Genomic DNA, 10,326 nt, shown 5'->3' with positions numbered 1-10,326 from the left:
ACTAGTCCTGACCTCAGTCCGAAAATCTTTGGTGTGAACTGAAATCTGCCACTGGGGGGAAAGAACCCTGCAAACATTCAAGAGCTTGAACAAACTGCAAAGGAAGAGAGGTAGAAAATATCAGGGCAGAGAAGAGCAAAAGCTTATAGATAGCTACAAGAAATGTGTGAAGGCTGTCATAACTGCCAAAGGGTGTGCATATTAATATATATTAATAATTAATATTAATTATAATTAATATTAATGAGGCATGGCTTTATTGCACCCTTTTATTGCACAGTGGATTCCAGCGTGGAACTGTGATAGGATGCCTGTGACGGGCAGGGAGTGCGAAATAAAATGGAAGCGATCACGCCAAGTCTCAGGGAAAATGGATGGTTTAATGGAGAAAGTGCGCAAACCAAAAACCCGTGACATGGTCCGAATTAAAGATACAATGACCAGCGGTCAAATGGTACAAAGACAAAACATATATAGACAAACAAACGACCCTCAGGTGAGATGGATCACGGGCTCTGCCCACCCGAGGGACGAACACAACGCAACGATTGACAGGACAGCTGCCGCTGTAGACGGGGGCAACCAGTAGGGGGCCCGCCGTACCATGACAGATCCCCCCTCCAAGCCGCACTCCCCTCCACCGGCTGTGCGGCACACAGCGGCAGCACACAAAACAAAGGGGCAGGAAGGCAGGGACAAGGCAGGGACACAACCCCTGCAGTCCAGGAGCTGAAACACAGAACACAAACATAAGTTAGCTCACCTCCCTGGGCGAGACCCAGTCGGGCCATCAATGAGATGACAACCACGCCCCAGTCAGTCACAGGGCCATCGCACCCCAGCGGGCTTCTGACCGCTGAGCCCCCCATGGTGTGCGGACGGAGAGCAACAGCTCCCCACTCGTCCGTGGTGCCTGAGTGCGCAGGGTGCCTCCCTGGGGCGCGGCTACTCCACCCACTAACCACTCCCGGCTAACTTACCTCTCGGAGCTGACCCCTGCCCTTTGCTAGGGGTCACCCCAGGCTCCTGGGGAGTCAACCCCTCCCGGGGCCCCTCATCGCAAGGTGGACTCCTCCACCCAACCCAGGAGCACCAGAGACCAGGGCGCTGGGAAATCCGCCACAGGAACACCCTGGTCACCCCGAGCTCGAAGGGGGAGGTCTCCTTCAGGAGAACCCCACGCTGTCCGAGAGAGCCGCCTCTCGCCACTAGGAACCTGCACACACAGCACTTCACAACCATGAGTACATAAAGGCGCCGAAGTGGGAGGACCATGCGTCCTACCACACTATACACAATACAACACAAAACACATAGACGCCAACATATAACACATACGCGCATAACCCTGACCATTTTAACCCCACTACCCAGGAAGGAGAGGACTCCTTCTCAGCAGGAGGTGACACCCTGTTACACAAACCCCCAGGCATACCTTGCCTACTTACTAGGATTCAGGGGCACCTACCGGCTCAGGAATCCATCCAACTGGTCAGGGCCTCCTTCCGGAACTACGTCAGCTACATCATTACAAGAGCTGATGTTACTTAGTTTGTATTGGTTTAGAGTGTTGTAATAGGCCTAAACCACCTCAGCACTCTTGCTATATTGCTGCCAACTCATGGTGACATGCTCCCTCTAGAAGCAAACTAAAGTTATTTTTCTCCTCTACCTCATATCCCTTCTCCTCTTCTTCTTCTTCCTCCTCTTCATCTTCTTCTTCCTCATCTTCATTGTCTACTTCTTCATTCTCTGAGATTGTTTTTTTTTCTCACATTTCATGTTAACCACTACTGATTTTAGGGTATTGTCAGCACTGCTTAGTAAGTCACTGGTGCATGAATCAGGAGAACTGGCAACTGAAAAACAATCCTCTGCCTTGGAGCTGGTGAAGGTCTTGTTGATGAGTTTTCTTATGACGTTTCAGTTTGCTGGCCTGGGTACAAGCGTGGTGGCACAGGTGACACTTGTAAGGCTTCTCTCCTGTGTGACTGCGTCTATGAACGATCAAGTTGCTCTGGAACTTGAAAGACTTACCACAGAACTCACCACAAGATTTGAAGATTTGTGTAGTGAGTACTTGCTGGCTGCATGTCGAATTGGGGCTAGAAGGAGATTTGCAAGTCCCAGGCTGGAATGGCTTTAGAAGCTTTTGCATAGGGCTGGTTGACTTAGGAGACATGGGTGGTGAAAATGCAGCAGAATTTGCACCAGCTAGCTCCTTCAGCCTGTGTGAAAAGTCCATAGATGGAGAATTCAGTGAGACTAACCTGTCAATGGTGTTTGGGTGGTGATGGGCCAGAGTCACATCATCAGGGCTTATGTCTTGACATGAAGAAGGAATGAAAAGTGGAGGTGTCCTAGGATATTGACCATCACTTGTAACTAAAGTATCATCCCTGCTTTGTATCCTCATCAAGTTGAAGGGTCTGTTATCCACTAGAAAAGTTGCATGCAAGGGTGGGTGTGAATCACATTTTCCCATCATGTCTGAAAAAGCTGCAACACATGGTGTTAATGGGCCTCCTGGTTCACTTTCCAAGTAGATGCGGAAGCCATGTGTATTTTGAGCATGTTTCAGCAGCAGTGATGTCAGTAACGCGTTACTCCAATCTTACCACTTTTTTCGGTAACGACTACTATTTCCAGTCCAGTAATCAGATTAAAGTTACTTATCCAAGTAACTGTGCGTTACTATTTTTATTTTCCCTAGTAAAAAATATATTTTTGCTTTCTTCTTGGCTCAGTTCTACTTTTGCGTCTGACGCGACCCTGTGAGAGTGCGAGCACGTTTTACACGTCATTTTTTGCAGTGTCCTCCCGTAACGATATGTGGTAGTGTAAAGAAACACTCCTCAAAAACAGGGGAAGGAACATTTACCTGATGAATTTTAATGTTGCATTGTGTTCCTCGTTTGAAAAGTGCTGGAATTTTGACTAACGTAGCCTACTTTAAAATGCTTGAAATTGTAATGGTATTTCATTTCACAACAAATAGCTATCTGACTGAACAGGGGTGGGTTTCCCGAAACGTTCGTAGCGCTAAGTACTTCGTAACCTCGTATGAAACGCTATGAACGTTTCGGGAAACCCACCCCAGTTAGTTTGTATTACGTTTACAAATAAATTTACAAAAAATACCGTGCAGCTACACAAACATAATGTCAGGAGATACTCTAGCGACTACTCCTCACAGCGAATTCCCTAACGGACAGACACTTGGCCACTCAAGGAGTCTTAGCCCTTTAAGTGACACTGGGGGGCGGCGCCTGAGCGCGCCAGGGTTGCGTTATCAATAAAGATTTTTGGATTAAGCAGTTTCTAGGGTTAGAACCAGCATCAGCAAAAAAAAAAAATTAGTAATAAAAAATCTCAGACAGAGAGCACAATCCTAAGCGGAGGCGTTTATACTTGGTGATCGATCGCGATATAATATAATTGCAATATAATTGTGTCCATTTACACCCTCACTTACATTCGCCACCTACGCCCCCCCCCGCTCAACAACTTACGTTTGCCACCCCCCCGCCCGCTACTCGGCACACTCACTGACTAGACATGTTAAAGTTGGCACAAGGTTGCCGACCTTTGAGGGTAAGTGTACCAAACAATATCTAAGTTTTGCAAATGTCTAGATACTGACATTATTTGTAAGTGATATCGTTTGTTAAAGGGCAAGATTTAACTCTCATTTGAATATTTATGTACATTTCAAAATACATAATTAAGAAATTTTAGGGAAAACATCAAAAGTCTGGCATGGGCTTAATTGGTACCATAGTACCATTTAAGTCCATGTGTGTTCCAAATAAGCCCATAACATAATTTATTGATTAAATAAACTTGTTTAATGATTTGTTTTTAAAGAAAACAGCAATATATTTAGTCCATAACAGTGAAAATGTTTTTTATCCCTTTTGAACAAAATTATCTGAAAAAATAATTTAACATGACAAACAGTGTAGTACACAACATGGAACAATGAATCGTTTAATTTAGAAAAAAAAATGTATTTAACTTGTACTAGAGAAAATTCCCTATTGAAATACATGAGGTGGACTTAAATGGAGCATACGGGCTTAAATGGTTCCGCAGAGAAGAATGCTGAAAAAAGACAATGATTTCCTTTCAAAATGTAAGATATGCTCACAAACTCATGCATAAAGCTTAAATATAGTTTGCATCAAACATTAAAGCAGTTACTACTGTGCCCACATTCAGAAATATAAAGTTTTTGCCATTGAATATTAACATGTGCTCGTTGCAGTTTGCATGCATTTTGATGGGATGTACCATTTAAGCCCACCTGTTTAAAAAAGCGAATTTATTAAATTAATCGGCTTCACAACACAATTTATGATGCATTTATCTAAATATCAATGTTAAATGTATAACAAAATGCTTATTATTTCTTACTGACAACCTTTATTCTTGTGGAAGTATAGCATTAACAGGGCTAGGGGTATTAGCATGAGATTAGCTATGTTTGCTAGCTCATGAAACTCATATTTCCATTTGAAGGGAAATAGTATAATTAGGCAAAATTCTAATTATATACATATCAAAATTGGTACATTTAGCTCTTATATTACATAATATTAATGTGCATACCAAAGATGTGGGGCAGTCATGGCCTGGTGGTTAGGGAACTGGTCTTGTGACCGGAGGGTCGTAGGTTCGATTCCCAGACCTGAGGCCATGACTGAGGTGCCCTTGAGCAAGGCACCTAACCCCAACTGCTCCCCGGGCGCCGGGCTAGGGCTGCCCACCGCTCTGGGCACGTGTGCACCACAGCCCCCTAGTAATCACTAGTGTGTGTGTTTGTGTGTGTTCTAATTGCACAGATGGGTAAATGCGGAGGACAAATTTCGATTGGGGTGTAAATTCACAATTGACAAATATGGCACATTTCATTTCATTTTTCATGTGGCTAAAAATGTATGATTCCTGACAGGTCTCAAAACACCAAAGTGTCTTGTCAGGGGTCTGTATACACTTGGGCTAGGCTAACTCAACAATGGAAAATGTGATTGCAATGAAAAATGTTATGGAAGTAACAAACCATTTGATTGGATGAAGTAATGGATGCTAAAATATATGTTTTCCTTTGTTTGTAAATTGACATAAAAGTTGAAAGTGGCTTACAGGGTGCATGGGCTTAATGGGTACACTTACCCTATCTATCTTGATAAATTTTGATGATGGCTGGTGGATTTTAGATTGAAACAGAAACACTTCCAATGATTAGTGTATATATTATACATGTCTATTATATAATGTATACACATTTAAATAATCAATATGAACATAGATTTTTTTTCCAGATGTTAATGGGAGCTGCAGTGAGGAGGAGGTTGTCACCTCCAGTGGCCAAGCAGCAAGACAAAAGAATAAGAGACCAAACAAAGAAAATGTGGCGTGGAAGACTGTGAAACAGACTCAGAGCTCTGCAAAAAATGTGCCCATGTCGCAAGGTGATCTCCCAGAGAATGACTCAATAAGACATGCCTATGGAATATTTCCAGACAGTTTTTGATACTGAACTCTTAACTCTAATTGTGAATCAGAGCAATCTGTACAGCACATAAGAAAATCCAAACCATGCCTTAAAATTAGACCAGAAGGAATTGGAGCAGTTTATTAGAACTGTTATCTGCTTGTCTCGCTCTAGAATCTACTGGTCTAATGCATGTCGTGTCGACCATGTGGCCAATGTGATGCCCCGTTACTTAGTAACGCGTTACTCTAATCTTACCACTTTTTTCGGTAACGAGTAATATAACGCGCTACTATTTCCAGTCCAGTAATCAGATTAAAGTTACTTACCCAAATAACTGTGCGTTACTATTTATATTTTCCCTAGTAAAATATATATTTTTGCTTTCTTCTTGGCTCAGTTCTACTTTTGCGTCTGACCGTAGCGCTCGACTCCGCACGCTGCGCGCGACCCTGTGAGAGCGCGAGCGCGTTTTACAAGTCATTCTGTGCAGTGTCCTCCCGTAACGATATGTGGTAGTGTAAAGAAACACCCCTCAAAAACAGGGGAAGGAACATTTACCTGAAGAATTTTAATGTTGCTTTGTGTTCCACGTTTGAAAAGTGCTGGAATTTTGACTAACGTCGCCTACTTTAAAATGCTTAAAATTGTAATGGTATTTCGTTTCACAAGCTGTCTGACTGAACAGGGGTGGGTTTCCCGAAACGTTCGTAGCGCTAAGTACTTCTTAACCTCGTACGTTTCATACGAGGTTACGAAGTACTTGGCGCTACGAACGTTTCGGGAAACCCACCCCAGTTCGCTTGTATTACGTTTACAAATAAATTTACAAATAATACCGCGCAGCTACACAAACGTAATGTCAGGAGATACTGTAGCGACACGGCGAGTCTTGCCCTTTAAGTGACACTGGAGGGGGGGGGGGGGGGGGGGGGGCGACTGCGCGCGCCAGGGTTGCGTTATCAATAAAGTTTCCCTCCTCGGGATTTTTGGATTAAGCAGTTTCTGCCTCGGTTACCGAACCTGCTTCAATACATTGTTACTGTTAATAATGCACTTCCAATAAAGTGAGTATTGGAAAAAATTATTTTGCTGCTGAATGTAACTACTAAAGTAACTTGTAATCTAACGTAGTTACTTTTAAAATCAAGTAATATGTAACGTAACTAAGTTACTTTTAAAAGGAGTAATCAGTAATCAGTAATCGGATTACTTTCTCAAGGTAACTTAGCCATCACTGCCCGTGACAGGTGGGAAGAAATTAAGCATTGCATTCATTTCAGTGACAGCATGGCAACCAACACCAGTGACAGGCTGTTCAAAATTAGGCCATTAATTGATTCCCTGCTCTCCAAATTCCAAGCTCTACCTCAAGAACAGATGATGTCAATTGACAAACAAATGGTGCCATTCCAAGGCAGATCTGTTCTAAAACAGTACATCCCGAAAAAGCCGTACAAATGGGGCTACAAAATCTTTGTTTTGTGTGACACAAAAAGCCTGGTACACTCATTTGATGTTTATGCAGGAAAATCTGATCCTCCACTGGGTTCAGAAGACATTGAGGCTAGCAGGAATGTTGTGCTAAAACTTGGACAAGTTATTGAAGGCTCTGTCAACCACCTGCTGTACTTTGATAACTGGTTTTCCTCGCTCGATTTGTTTGTAGCTCTTGCCAAGAGAGGGATACCAGCCCTCAGCACTGTTCGGCAAAATCGCCTGCGAGACTGCAGTTTCAGCAAAGACGAAACACTCAAAAAGAAGGGAAGAGGGACATTTGAGGAGCAACAGGCTGTTATTGACAGTGAGGAGATTAGGGCTGTCAAATGGTTTGACAACAGAGGGGTGATTGTTGCCAGCACCTTTGCAAGTCCCCAGCCTGTGTCCTTCACAGAGAGGTGGGACAGAAAGCAAAAGAGGAAAGTGCCTGTGCAATGTCCTAGCATCATCACCCTCATGGGTTCATGGGTATTGTTGATGCACTCGATGCCCTCATTGCCTACTACCGCATCCACATCAGGTCTAAGAAGTACTACCACCGATTCTTCTTTCACTGTCATGTCAACTGGTGGTTGTCAACTGCTAGCTGCTCTATCGCCGTAATTGTGACAGTTTGAATGTTCCACGGAAGAAGCAGAAGGACTTGCTGGCTTTCAGGCTTTCCATTGCACAGGCCCTCTGCATGCAAGGCAAAGATCTGACGGCCAAAAGTAGAAGCCGGAAACTCTGTTAGCAGATTTATACAAGACCAGCCAGGTCAGCAACCTCATCTTCTACTCTGACCACCCCAGCTCATGGCACAGAGCTCTGACCTCCCACTACACCGCTGTGAAGAAGGAGGGCATCTGTAATGGGTGGAAGCTGAAAATCAAAGACCCCTGTGACCCAGATACAGTGATGACCACAGTCAACATATATAAGAATGGAACACTCATGGTCCAGGGGAACCTCAGTGAGTTTCAGGAGGCCTTCAATGACCTAAAGGAGACTGCAGAGAAAGAAAAACCCAGTGATGCTCCCTCAAACAGTACCAAAGCACTGAACCTTCACCCACCGCACAACCCAACACAACCCTCAACTCAGGAACAGATAGACATTGAGCAAGACCAACACCCGTCAATCCACACCTCCATTAGGCTCATAAAGGAGCACTTCTCACGACTGGAAGTGGAGGTAGTACACCTTCGGGAGATGGTCCTCATCTTCGGGAGAGACCTACAGAACAGAGCTGGTGGAACTTAAAGAACAGCTGAGAGTTCTACAGAAGGACAGGGAAGAAGACAGGGCCATCCACAGGAAGGAGATGGCTGCTCTGAGAGAGGAGCTGAGACAGAGAGATGAGATAGTTCAGAGTCTGAGAGAACACCTCCTCTCCCTCAATCCACAACAGGGTTCTATAACAGCAGAGATCCCCATCCAGGACAGCCTGTACACCCAACCACAAGCTTCAACCTCCACCAGCTCACAGCACCCTCCTCCCTCAACCAGCAACCTCCAACAACCTCCACCTTTAACCCCCACTGACTCACAACAGCCTCCTCTTAGCCAGCAGACATATACAGAGTTAAGTGACCAGGACACAAACTCTAATGAAAGGAGAACTACACACCATCTGGACAGCATACTTCTAATGGACTCCAATGGGAAGTTTGTGGATGAGAAAAAGCTCTTCCCTAAACATAGAGTGGCTAAAATCTGGTGCCCTACTACAAAAACAGCACTGGAACTACTGACGGAGGCAAAACTGGGTTCACCTACCCACATCATAATCCATACAGGAACAAATGACCTGAGAGCTCAGCAAGAGAGAGTGGCGTTATCCCTGAGAACGGTTTTAGAAAAGGCCTGCAACATTTTCCCTACTGCAAAAATCATTATCTCCACCCTGCTGCCCCGCAAAGACTTATACCCACCCTTATACAATCCAGAAAATCAACGCCAGTATCTCCAGAGAATGTGCCTTCCAACAAAACACCCACCTTGCCCACCACCCGTCACTGGATACAACCTGTCTCTTCGACCAGGTCCATTTATTTAAAAAGGTAATTCCTGTGTTTGCCAAGACCCTAAAGGATGTCACACTAGCCCGGAACATCACCACCCCCCAACGCAACACTAGATACGGTTCACAATCCACATGGCCTTCAAGACCCTTACCACGACCCACAAATGGACTAGTCCCCCATCTTAGACCTCCATGGACATGGAGGTCTGGAACATTGACATCATTATCCATTACTGCCAGATAAGTGGAGGAGTCACCACAAATACGTTGGTGACCCACCTCCACACTTACATACCAGTGTTACACATGATGCACCGATGAACCAAGACCTAGCTCCTCAGTAGGTCCAGTTCAGGCCAGGAAGTCTGACCTACGCCCAGGCTGTCAGCAAATCAGCAAACACGAATAACTCTGAGCTCAGAGACATTCAGCAGATGCTCAATCACATCTGCACCCATCTGGTGGGACACGGTCCATGGTAAGAGACATGGTGAAGGTAATCATTTTCCAGTGTATATAACTGACTGACTGTTCTGAATGTTTTAATGTATTTATATACTTTATAGTTTACTCTGAATTTATATGTAATTTACTTATATACTTATCTATTTCCAATTTTAGCTCTTATTTTGAAAACCAGATAACAACACATGTTCATTCATGCAGTATGGCATCTTTTCGTATCTCGCTATGGAATATTCAGGGTTTAAACTCTTCTATATTTGGGTTAAAGAGCAGAAACCCAGATTTTTTGAAGGAAATAAGAGGCATTGATATACTGATTTTGCAGGAGACATGGTGTAGGGGAGACAAGCCCACTGGTTGTCCCCCAGGTTACAGGGAATTAGTGGTCCCCTCCACCAAATTAAAAGGAGTAACACAGGGAAGAGACTCAGGGGGGATGCTCCTTTGGTTTAAATCTGAACTGATTAATTCAATTCAAACAGTAAAACAAGGAGAAAATCATCGTTGGATAAAAATTAACAAGCAGTTAATCTCAACCCCCCAAAATATCCTTCTCTGTGTCATCTATATCCCCCCAGCAGAATCCCCCTATTTTAACGATGAAACCTTCCCAGACTTAGAGAAACAGATCAGCCAATTCCATTCACAAGGACACATCATCATCTGTGGGGACCTGAATTCTAGAACAGGAGATCAGCCTGACTCCATCAGTACTCATGGTGATCACTTTATAACAGGGTCTAACATAAACTTCCCGGCCTCCTCCCCCAGAAAAAACTACGACACGTGTGTGAACGCTCACGACAGGAACCTGCTGCAGCTCTGTCGAAGCCTGGGTCTGTACATCCTGAACGGATCG

This window comes from Brachyhypopomus gauderio, chromosome 8, assembly GCF_052324685.1.
Source record: "Brachyhypopomus gauderio isolate BG-103 chromosome 8, BGAUD_0.2, whole genome shotgun sequence".
Classification (NCBI taxonomy): domain Eukaryota; kingdom Metazoa; phylum Chordata; class Actinopteri; order Gymnotiformes; family Hypopomidae; genus Brachyhypopomus; species Brachyhypopomus gauderio.
The sequence above is the reverse complement of the archived record's forward strand: the minus strand, read 5'-3'. Positions refer to the sequence as shown.